The following is a 13463-nucleotide window of genomic DNA, read 5'->3' as shown; positions in this document are numbered from 1 at the left end:
TGCAAAGGTACTCCTTAACTCAAATCTAAATGTTCTACACTGATTATAAGACCCAAGAAACACTTTCAACATTCATCTGAAAACACTACCTTAAAGGATAATAGTGAAGTTAAAGTTTACACATAAGCAGTGGTACTAAAGCTGAAATTTTAATTCCACTGCAATTCCTCTATTTTGAAGCAAAAGTGAATGTGAGGATTTAAATATACACTAATCTAACAATCATAGTCTATAGCAGTAGAGGGACACAGTTATGTTTTTTTCATTGCTACATTTCCTGTCCATTCTTTCATTTCATGAATCTGAAAAATCCCAGGGACTAGAGATATGAAAAAGAGAGCTATGAGCACACCCCATCTTCTGTGGTGGCTGCCCTTCCCAGTTTATCCTATTTCTCCTCCAAGTGTCATCTCAGATACTCAGAAGGAAATCCTGGCTCCTCCTTCTTCAGGTTCATACCTTCTCCTGGAGTGGTTTACAGTGTTAGGGTGTGTATAATTCATGAACGAGCCATATAACACCACCCTCCCCTATATGCCATGGTACCATATTGGACTTCAGCTCCTTTAAGTGCAGAGACCGTCTCTTACTTAGTTTTTCTATTCTCCAAGTCTTCCTCTATTCAAGTTACTTCCTTTTGTTCAAGTAAAAACAAGATTCCCTCAGAGGCCAGGCCTTACCCAAGCCACCTCTAAGCTCCATTCCACATCCAGTGAGATTTGGAGCCCCACCAGCTCTAGTTGGATTGTTATTGTATCAACTGGGGAAGTGTTATGGTTTAAAACTGTAGGCTTAAGCAAGTATATTTAGGATGAATACAGGAGGGAGCAGAGAGTGAGAGTGGGGCTGGAGATTTGGAAGAAACAAGCTTGAAGTACACGAAATGAAGATACTGTAGTGACCATGGCTGCTAGAGCAGATGCAGAGAAAGTGGTTATTCCAAGTAGGTAATTTTAAATATATTAGGAGCAAAGAACTGAAATTCACAGAATTGTATGAGAACATTCCCCTCAAGGAAAGGGGATTCTATTTCTGCTCCATTCACCTTACATCTAATAACAACATGTCATCACGACTTCAGACCTTATCCAACCATAATATTCAGATTCCTGTTTGGAATCCCCAGTTCCATATTGCAGTCTCACTTTCCTTGCTGTTTTATTTTTGTGCAATCTGTCTTTTCTGTTAGCATGTGAGCCCCTTAAAGAAAAGCCTTATGCTCATATTTTTATTGCCACAGGGAATAGCATATTTCATATTTAACATATTAGAGAGACTAAAAAAATCTAGAGAGAGATAAAATATTCTTGACTTCTGAAAGTGGTTTCCCATTTAGTCTCACCTTGAGCATTCTTGATGCTGCATCTATTTCAGTGGTGGCAATGATGACAGATCGGGGCAGAACTTTCTTAAGGAGCCGCTGCCTAGCCATCGTTGTCTCGTCCTACCTAGAGTGTCTTCAGGGAAGGACAATAGAAGCCATGGTGGTCACTGGGGAAGCAAGTGGGTCAGGCATTGGTTGCACACAGAAATGTTATAAAGGCAACCTATAGCCATCCTACTGAAAACCCATGATCAATAAATAGAGAGATGTGGAATCACAGCATGAATGAAGTAATAAGGGAATGTCTGTCCCATCAGATTATCTTGGTTTTACTACCGACAGTAGAATTAGTCATTGTTTAAGCCATATCAAGATTGATTTGTCCAGTTATGGTCTTAGGAGTTAGAGCTATCTGTAGCTAAGGACATTGGCTTATCTAAAACTTAGCACAAATGAGAATTATTCTTCCACATGCAGTGTCCATTAGGGAGAAATACATATGAATTATGCTAAATGGAAAGCATGGTACCATCCCGTGTCTGAGACATTCCATCCCCACCCCAGTGAAGTACCTCCAAGGAAACTGAGCTGTAGCACATGGCTTAGCCTACAGGCCCCAAACTGCCCCTCCCTCTCTCCTACTAAATCCACAAACTGACATCTTGTCACCTTTCAACCAACAAAAGACTACCTGAACATCATGGTTAAGAAGAAAAGAGAATGAAATGCAAGAGAGAGAGGGAGAGAGAGAGAAAGAGAAGAATGCTTACCAGGTTATGGATTGGCTTTCCACTTCAACTGATGAAAAAAATAAACAAACAAATAAATAATGCCATAAAACATGTACCCACGAGCAGGGGCTTTAAACACATAGCTCAACCCTGCTGGTGGCCCAGGAATTTCTATATGAGGCGGCTTAGGGTGCAGTGTGGTTCAGAGGAGTTACAATGGACTGTCTTGAAGGTTTCTGCACAGCAGTTGCCTTCTTTCAGGTTGCATAGGTTCTTGAAATGTGTTAGGAGGGATATTTGAAGATTATACCTTGGTGAGATTAATAAACTTGGGCACCATGGGTGTCCTAGAATCTGACTTCATCAGACAAGTGCTTCTTTATGGTGAGGAAAAGGGAGTGGAAGGAGACCGGAACATGGTACAGAGTATTGTCTTCTCTTCCATCTTTCAAAAAGTTATTCCATTAATCAAATGTTATTCCTACAGCTTTTTTAAAAACTTGTAGGCTATTTTGTCCTTTACTATTTCTCTTGCTAATCTAGAAGCCAATAGTATTAAAGATGATATGTTTTCAATGAATGCTTCTTACCTGACTTCTTGTTTTATATTTCTTTTATGTTTTTTTCACTCAATTTTTCTTAAATTTCTTTGTATTGTGGTGATACACTAAGGCAAAGAGAAAGAAAAATAGGAAAAAATCCAAATGTTCATATTAGTTTGGTTCAATGGACCGATGCTTTAAAGTGCATAAAAATGTGAACACATTGCGTTTGCATTTGGCCTAAGCTGTTTTGCTTTACAGAATCCTACTGGAAAGAAAGCACTTTTAGTGGAAATAAGAAAGGAGTAGAACTCTACAGTTACTGCAAGGACACTGCAGCATAGTGATCAAGGCCCCAGAAATGCACTTGTATCACATATCCATATTATGGCTTAACCAAAGGAATAAGGGAAACTAGATAGTCTACATTAGTCAACTTGAAGTACAAACAGATGTTCCCTTGGAATATTCTTAAGGAATGGAAATAAATGTTGCCTGCAAAAAAGAATTTAATTATAGCATTGGAGTGGCCTTTGACAAATGGCTGCTATAAATTTTATGGTATCAAATTCACATTTTTAAAAGCTGAATTAATTTTCACAATTGTAGAGGAGGTAGTAAGGTAGGTGATTTTATATCCTTTTATGTTGAAATATAAATTGACAAAATTACATTAGAGGACATTATGCAATGTGTATCACAAACTCTAAAAACACCCATTCCTTATTATTTCATTGTGATTAGTTTTAGAAGTATGATTGTTAGGTTAGGAAGCCACCACTAATGGAAGGCTCACATCACCTCCTAAGTGTAACTGTCTGAGGATCATTGATGTGAGATCTGGTGTACCTACCCTCAAAAATTCCAGTTTATTAGTGATAAAACTTTACATCATTATTCTGTTGTGAAAATATTGGTAGATGAGAATAAACTTTCTGATAAAACCTTCTAATATCAGACACCTTTTGTTCTATTTTGTTTGATATTTAATTTTTTGAAGAAAGCGTGTTTATTTGAGGTTCACAGCAAGATTAACCAGAAAGTACAGAGATTTCTCATGTACCCCCTTCCCCACACATGAAAAACCTCTCATTATCAACATTCACCACCAGAGTGGTACAATTGTTATAATAGATGAACCTACCTTGACACATCATAATCACCCAAGTCTATAGTTTACATTAGGGTTCACTCTTGGTGTTGTAATTTCTATGGGTTTGGACCAATATATAATGATCTGTATCCAACATGATAGTATCATACAGAGTAGTTTCTAACAACCCTAAAAATACTCTATTCTCTGCCTATTTATCTCTCTCTCCCCAACAGCTGATAACCATTGGTCTTTTTACTATCTCTAGTTTCGGCTTTCCCAGACTGTCATGCACTTGGGATCATATAGTTGACAGTCTCTTCAGATTGGCTTCTCTCACTTTTTGAATTTAAATATGGATCTAAGTTTTCTGCATGTCTTTTTATGGCTTAATAGCTCATTTCCTTTTAGTATTGGATAAAATTCCACTATAGGTATATACCACAGTTTATCCACTCCCCTGCTGAAGAACATCTTAGTTGCTTCCATATTTTGGCAATTAAATAAAGCTGTGTGGACCTAAGTTTTCAACTCCTTTGGCTAAATACCAAAGAACAGTAATGAACTTTTAAAAACTCCAGTATGGCAATCACATGAAAAAAAGCTCAACATCACTGATCATCAGAGAAATGCAAATCAAAACCACAATGAGATATCATCTCACACCAATCAGAATGGCTATCATTAAAAAGTCATAAACTAACAGATGCTGGCGAGATTGTGGAGAAAAGGGAATACATACACTGTTGGTGGGAGTGTAAATTAGTTTAGCCCTTGTGGAATAATGTGTGGTGTAATTCCTCTAAAACCTAAAGATAGAAATACTATTTGACCCAGCAATCCCATTACTGGGTATATACCCAAAGGAATATAAATCATTCTGTTATAAAGATACATGCATGCCTATGTTCATTGCAGCACTCTTCACAATACCAAAGACATGAAATCAACCTAAATGCCCATCAACAGTAGTAGACTGGATTAAGAAAACATGGTACATAGATACCATGGAATACTATGCAGCCATAAAAAGGAATGAGATCGTGCCCTTTGCAGGGACATGGATGGAGCTGGAGACCATTATCCTTAGCAAACTAACTCAGGAACATAAAAACCAAAAGGCGTGTGTTCTCATAAGTGTGAGCTAAATGATGAGAATGCATGAACACATGGTGGGAAACAACACACACTGGGGCCTTTCAGAGGGTGGAAGGTGGCAGAAGGGAGAGGATCAGGAAAAATAACTAACGGGTACCAGGCTTAATACCTGGGTGATGAAATAATCTGTACAACACCCACCCCATGACACAAGTTTACCTATGTAACAAACCTGCACATGTATTCCTGAAGTTAAAAGTTTAAAAAATAATATTTAAAAATACAACAAAACAAAAAAACTCTGGTATGAATATGATGATGTTTGTGGCTATCCTTTAATCTTTAAAGGATGGTTAGTTAATATTTGAATGATGCTGGTCAGAAGCATACACTTCAGACACAGCTGGTAAGTGTCATCACATACTTCTATTAAAATTTTCACAGATGGCCAGGAGTGGTGGCTCACGCCTGTAATCCCAGCACTTTGGGAGGCTGAGGCGGGCAGATCACCTGATGTCAGGAGTTTGCAAACAGCCTGGCCAACGTGGTAAAACCCCGTCTCTACTGAAAATACACAAATTAGCAGGGCGTGGTGGCAGGTGCCTGTAATCCCAGCTACTGAGGAGGCTTAGGCAGGAGAATTGCTTGAACCCAGGAGGCGGAGGTTGAAGGGAGCCAAGATCGGGCCACTGCACTCCAGGCCAGGTGACAGAGTGAGACTCCATCTCAAAAAAAAAAAAAAAAAAAAAAAAAATCACAGAGGTTCAATGAATATGTGCAGGATATAATAGAAATAATTTTTTCATTGGTGAAATGGGTGTTTTTCAAAACTTGTTGACTTAAAAATTGCATAGCAATTGACACAACTTGCACGAAGAAGGTACAAAATTTTCCCCACTTAGCAGCTTGCTTAGCACTTAGACTGTATGTCCGAAGCTCCATATATAGTTCCATGTATCCCCCACCCACCTCAAGGTCTCTGTTGCCCATCTTAAATATTTTGATATTACTAAAAACAATTTTTGAAGCAGTATTGACATGGGTTTTATGTTACAAGGAACATACAAAACAAAATACTTAGCATGATACAAATTATCTAGAGGAAAGTACCACCGTCTTACTTATATACCTCCTGCATATTACCTTTCATAAGTCATGAGCAATTGGTAGTCATTATTCCTGAGTGATAATATTGAGGGGCATGTTGATTTTCTTTATTGAGTGTGTTTCTATTATGTACATTTACTACAATAAGCACATTTTAATGTCTTAATATATTTTAAAAGAATAAACATTACAACAGAAAGATGGTTGGTGGAAATGCAATTGCCAAATTACTGATTTGTGGAGAAGTTATGTTTGAATAAGATCAGATCTTGGTGACTATATCAGCTTTCCACCCTTTTAAGTAGACTCAGAGGGCCTGCCTGATGGCACATGTGTAGTCAGTGGCAGCAGTAAAGCCCGAGACCCCGTTTCTGGCTCCCCATCTAGGTTTCCCTTGTATCAAATTTCAAGAAGCTTGTTCTGTAGGTAAATATGGCTTTCCCAGTCGCAGAGACCTAGGACTGAATTCTGGTTATACTCCTTTTAAGCTGTGAGATTTTGTGGAAGTTAATTTTCTCATAATTAAATCATAATAATAAAATACTTGCCTAATGGGAATCTTTAAAGGATAAAGGCAATTAAATAAGATCAAGAGTGTTATATTCCACAAAACTGTTCCCAATACATATAGGCACTCAAAAATGGTAATTATTATTGTTTTAAAAAATATAAAATAAATGAATAAATGCAGACTTACTAGTTTTCTATCTTTTTCAGCTATTCTATCAATCAACATAGCTAGGCCTTAAGCTTAATTTTTATCTTAAGTCATATTTTAAAATTTCCTTGGGTTTGATTACATTTTTATGTAAATATATTTGAACATAATACATGGGCATATCTGTACTCCAAAGGATAATTTGTTATCACCAAAAATGTTAATTGTTCTAAAATTTGCAGTGTCACATTTAATATTGGAAAAGGCTAATTTGAAGATAATGTGCCAAATATGAAATAACCAATTAGCTCATTTATTCAGAAATGGATTGATACTTACTACACTTTATCCCATGAATTCAAATGTTAACATAAAAAATCATTATCTAAGTTGAGATTGCTGATATTAAATGTAAACCCTTGAAAAGGAACCATAAATCAGAAATTTATGATTACATCTTTATGTTCAGCTATTATATCAGCCCATCACATACACACTAAAGCTGTGTGCATGAGAGTAGAAAGAACATAAGATTGAACTAAATGAGTATTGAATTCAAATCCCAGATCTGCTATTTACCAACTGTTGAACCTTGGCCAAGTTACTTGAATTTCCTAAGCACGTAAAGTCTAATCTATGAAATGAAGATAATATCTGTTATCTATCATATGGTTAATGATAAATATTAAATAATGTAAAATTAGATAATTGATTTTAAAAACCTAGTACGGCGTTTGTTACTATAGGCAGCTATATTACAAAAACAATCAAATTATACCCAGAAGATTATCAGAGCTTAGATCCTAGAAGAGTTTAAATGGTGATAGAGACTTGGATATCCTCACTTCTCTAACACAGAGAGACAGCAACCCATTCAAATCTGTTTTTGATACTTTATTTCTGACAAGTGGAGCAAGTAAAAACAAACTCCTGTTTTTCTTATTTTAAATATAAAGATAATTTGAACATTTCAAAAATATTTAGGCAAAGTAGTGGGTGGAGGTGTGCAGAAAGACAGTTTGTTTCAATGGCTTCAGTAATGTTGGAATTCTTATGTTAAATCATGGGTTTAACGTATAATTTAATATTGTGCTTCACGGCTTGGAGACATATGACACATTCTTTTGTATGTATTTAGTATTACATGAAACTTAAATGGATATGTTTATTTTGTAATATTTGTGGTGAGCAGGAACATACAAAGCTACATTTACTTATAAGAAATAAAGGATCCCTAGCACACCTGCCACTTGGAGAAAAAAAAAAGAGCTTTGATCTGTGATAGAATGGTTGATTTGTCCTTGGGTTAATAAAATTAATAATCACAGTTTACAATTATTAACAGTGCTTTCCCTGACAAGAGACACCTGGAGACCCCACAAATATAAAGCCAAATGGAAAACTTTTAGCATCTCAATCAGTAAACGATTCAATAAGTTTTTGTATAGGATTCATCTGCAAATCAATAATCATGGTTTAACTTCTAAGATTTTAAACAGTGTGGGAAATTTCGCTGTTAAATGTGAGTCGTCACTAAATAAAATTTAAAAGTAAATATATAACAATAACTTTGATCGCTATTCCTCCTGAAGGGGGAAAAAAACACTATGCTAAATTTTTTTTTTTTGCAGTAAGTTTAATTCCCCAATTTAAATCTGTTTCATTTGTATTACCGAGGTTTTAAAATGGCCCTGTTGAAAACAACACATTCATATCCTATATACGTTTCACAATATTTGGAGATTTTACTAAAATGACACATAGTATTTATATTTTTATTGAATTCTTTCATTTATGAAGAAAGCTAGAAAGCTTTGGGTATTTCTTTTTTGTAATTTTGTGTACATAGGATCATTGATATGATGTTAAATATTGTGCTCTGGATATCATTTTTATCTATTAGTTATAAAGCTATTTACCATCAACGTTAGAAGAAAAATCTTTACCTTTTCACCTTTGGCTTACCTCTAACTTTCCTTTCTAAGATACCATGTCACATCTCTACCTTTTCTGCATCAATGTCTTACTTTCACCTTAAACTCAACGTGTCTAAAACTGAAGTGTTCCTTGACACAAAATTTGACCCCTGCTTTTTACTTTGTTTTCATCATCCCATAATTCTCCTTGAAACAGAAACTTAAACTCCAGTCACTGCACTTTCACTCCAACATTAAATTAGAGAGATTCTGAATGAAGATCAGGTGCATAGAGTCTGACACAAATATCTGTGATTTTTTGGATTTACAATGGAGAAGGAAAGGAAGAAAATTGGTTCCTACAAATTCATAAATCATCTTGGGAAAAAATAGACAAGGACATGGACAGGACATGATTGATATGGTTTGGTAGTTTTGTTTTGTTTGTTTTTTTTTTTTTTTGAGAATCCTGCTTAAAAATCAGGTACAGAGAAGTCTGGAATATACATATAAATTTTGTAGTTGAGTACATACAAAGATAGTAGGAGATAAGTACAGTTAGAGAATCCTTATTGTAAAAATCCTACATCCAAAATGCTCCAACAACCTTTTGAGCACCAATATGATGGCACAAATGGAAAATTCTACACCTGATCTTATGTTACATGCTGCAGCCAAAATGCAGACATATAGTATTATTCACAACAGCAAAGACATGGAATCAACCTAGATGCCCATCAACAGTGGATTATATACAGAAATCATGGTACATATACACCACGGAATCCTATGCAGCCATTAAAAAAGAATTTAATCATGTCCTTTGCAGCAACATGGATGCAGCAGAGGCCATAGTCCTAAGCGAATTAATGCAGGAACAGAAAACCAAATACATGTGTTCTCACTTATAAGTGGGAGCTAAACATTGGGTACATATGGACAAAATGATGAGAACAATAGTCACTGGGGACTACCAGAGGAAGGGAGAGGGGGAAGACGGCAAGGGCTGAAAAACTACCTATTGGCACTAAGCTTACCACCTGGGTGACAGGATCGTTCATACCCCAAACCTCAGCATTACTGCACCATGCTAGCTGCAGTAAACAGAGGTGAGTTGTGGATGTGGAAGGCTTTCTATTAAAAAGTTTAGCATGAAGGAGGCTATATATGCTGATATCAATGCTTGGAACACAGTGACTAAAGACACAGTATGCTTGCCTGGCACAAACTTTGGCCTGTGACTATGTTCAGTGATCATGATGAACAAGATGATGACTATGAAGAATTGAGTACGTCAAGTGAGAAAAATGATGTCTATCCTCCTTACATGTGCGAAAAATATACCTTCAGAGTTTGTCAGCAATCTGGAAGTGGACATTAAAGAAGTTTTTAACATCAATAATGGGGTTTCTATTGTTCCTTCATTGACTGATGGTCAGCTAGGGTAAGGTAGCCTAGCTCTGAAGCAAGGTGATTGTGACAATAGTGATGATGATGATGTTTACAATGCAGAAAAAGTGTCTATAGACAACACGGTGAAAATAAATGATGGGCTTATTGAACAGCACGCATTCATAACAGAACAAAAAAATGATGTCACTTAATAAAATCAAAGAGACTTGTAAGACAAAAAGAAAAACAAAAAAAGAAAGGTTAATGAGCCAGATGAGTCTGGAGGAAACACTTTTAAAAGTTATCCAGGGCCAGGCAGGGTGGCTCACGCCTGTAATCCCAGCACTTTGGGAGGCCGAGGTGGGCGGATCACGAGGTCAAGAGATCGAGACCATGCTGGCCAACTTGGTGAAACCCTGTCTGTACTAAAAATACAATACAAAAATGGTACAGTTCTCTGGGGCACTTACCATGAGCAGAGCTTGCAGGACTGGAAGTTGCTCTGGGTGAGTCAATGAGTGGTAAGTGAGTGTCAAGGCCTAGGACATTACTGTATACAACTATAGACTTTATAAAACTTGTGCAATTAGGATACACTAAATTTATTTAAAATGTTTTCTGTCTTCGATAATAAAATTAACCTTAGCTTGCTATAACTTTTTACTTTATAAGCCTTTTATATTTTTATCTTTGTGAATCTTCTGTAATGACACAGCTTAAAACACAAATACATTGTCCAATTATACAAAAATATTTTCTTTACATTCTTATTTTATAAGCATTTTACTATTTTTTTTTTTTTTTTACTTTTCAAACATTTTGTTTCAAAACTAAGACACAAACATAGGCCTTAGTTTTTTTAACCAAAACTAAGACATTGACCTAGACCTACAGAGGGTCAGGATCATCAATATGACTGTCTTCCATCTTCACATCTTATTCAACTCTTTGAGACAATAACACACATGGAGCGGCATCTCCTATGGTAACAATGCCTTCTTCTAGATACCTTCTGAAGCACCTGACTGAGGCTGTTTTACAGTTAACTTTTTTTTAATAAGTAGAAGGAGTGCACTCTAAAGGATTAAAATAGAGTAAATACATAAATAATTGTTGATTACCATTATCAATTACTATGTACTGTACATAATTGCATGTGCTATATATTTTTATATGACTGGTAATACAGTGGGTTTGCTTACACCCACATTACCACAGATAGTATGGAATGCATTGCTTTCTATAACTCATACAATGGCTATGCTAAAGACTTCTAAATTTATATCTTCAATTTATATAGCTTTCTTCAATAGCAGACCTACTTACTCAACTATTTTCTGAACATCTCTATTTGGCTTTCTAAAAGAAATCCCAGACTTACAAGTCTATTTTGAATGCCTAGATTTTCTATCCAAAACTTCTCTCTTACTCCAAGGAACAGCAAGGAGGTCTATATGGCTGTATCAAACATGCCAAGCAGCCCTACCTTAGGGACATTGCATTGCCTCTTACATCTATTTGGAAAGCTATACCCTAGATATGCACATAGCTAACTATTTCATCTCCTTCAAGTTTTTGCTCAGATGTCTCCTCTTTGAAACCTACCTTGAGAATTCTTTTTAAAAAGGCAAACTCAGTGTACCAGCCCAACATTCCATATTCCCCTGATCTTTTCAAATTTTTTTTTCACAATGCCTTCTAGCAAATCACATAGTTTACCAAATTATAATATTTTTTGTCTGTTTGTTTCCACTTAGACCTAAAACTCTGTGAAGGCAGGAAACTTTTGATTCGTTCATTGAAGAATTCTAAATACCTAGATTAGAACTTTTCTATAATAAAAGCTGGATAGATATTGGATGAACGAATAAAGAAGGGAAAATGTAAAAATAGGAGGAAAAAAGCTAAAGTTAGATGCTTTGTTAATAGCAGTGTTTAAGGGGCTAGTGAACAAAGAACAGGCCAAGAAGTAATGACTATAGAAGTAATGGTAAAACTAGAAAGAGTGACAATATGATTCAAGCCCAAGGAGGAGTGAGTTTTAAGGAATTAGTTGTCAATCATTTCACAAAGAAAAAACAGGCGTTCAGAAAATTTTACAACTAGAAATTTAATGTATTTATTGGAGAATAGAATTACAAAGAAGACTGAGATTTTGATGAAATGACTTTTTAGAAATATGAAACATGAGAGGAAGAGCCAATTTTCAGTAAAATGTTGAAGCCAACATCAGATTGATTGAGGCTCATCTGGGAACATAGAAGTAGAATGGGAGATGGAGTAGAGAAACAGAATACAGATTCTTCGGCTAACAAGCTGCACTGAATAGAATGAAGCACATAGTAATAAGAGATAATTTCCTCAAAATGGGTAAGTTTTAAGGAAGATTATATACAGAGACAAAGAACCAATACAGACTAAGAGGTTGAAAATACTGAATATTTATTGAAAACTCAATAGTACAGCTAAATCATTTTCCCATAATTTTCCATAACTGTTACCTTTCTGACTGAGTTAATGTTGTCCTAATTATGCCAACAAGTAGTTCTGTGAAGAGCTCTTCTTAGGAACTGTACCCTTCCAAAACACCAGGAGATGAAATTGAAATGCAAACATCTCCCTCACCCCAGATAACAGATGACTAGCTAGCTCGGCTAAGGACAGTGGCAGTAAAGTCTAGGCACACTCACCCTTTTCTGTCCAGAGCAAGAATCTGCAGGCAGTGGTTTTGTTTCTTTCTTTTCTTTTTTTTTTTTTTTGAGACAGCCTTGCTCTGTCACCCAGGCTGGTGTGCAGTGGTATGATCTCGGCTCACTGCAGCCTCTGCTTCCCAGGATCCAGCAATTCTCCTGCCTCAGCCTCCAGAGTAGCTGGGATTACAGGCGCCCACCATCATACCTGGCTAATTTTTGTATTTTTAGTAGAGATGAGGTTTCACCATGTTGGCCAGGCTGGTCTTGAACTCCTGACCTCAGGTGATCCATCTGCTTCGGCCTCCCAAAGTGCTGGGATTACAGACTTGAGCCACTGTGTCCTACCTGGTGCAGTATCTATTATTCACGGATGCATGGATGGAGTGAGCCTTACTTCTCTCTAAGCAGGAGCCATCCACTCATAGATGGTCTGCCTACATATCAAACAAGAAAGCTGGAGCCCCAGCTGCCAGGGATAGACTTCAGAACCCCACAGAAGCATGCTGAGACCACCTACAGCTGTTACTGTGCACAGAAAAAAGGTAAGAAGGATCTTCTCAGGCATCAGTGATAGCCAGTGTGATTGCAGAAAATGAATGGGAAAAAGCAAGGAGTATGACACCACATGCACACACACATATGCACACACACAAAGAGTTATGGCCAAGTGTGACAGAGGGCTGTACTTGAACAAGATTCTGGCTGAACTGATCTTTTATTTAAATTCTTCTCCAGGATGGGAGCAGAGGGGTCAACTATCCACACGTATCCCTGATACACACTGATTGAACTTAGCTTTTCTTCCTTTATCAACATACAGACCACTTCCACTGAAGTCATAGAGAATGCTTATTTTTGCTTGATTTATTCATTGTGACACTTAGGTAATTTTGTCCTGCATTATGTTGT

This window comes from Pan paniscus, chromosome 17 (assembly GCF_029289425.2).
Source record: "Pan paniscus chromosome 17, NHGRI_mPanPan1-v2.0_pri, whole genome shotgun sequence".
NCBI classification, from domain to species: Eukaryota; Metazoa; Chordata; class Mammalia; order Primates; family Hominidae; genus Pan; species Pan paniscus.
The sequence above is the reverse complement of the archived record's forward strand: the minus strand, read 5'-3'. Positions refer to the sequence as shown.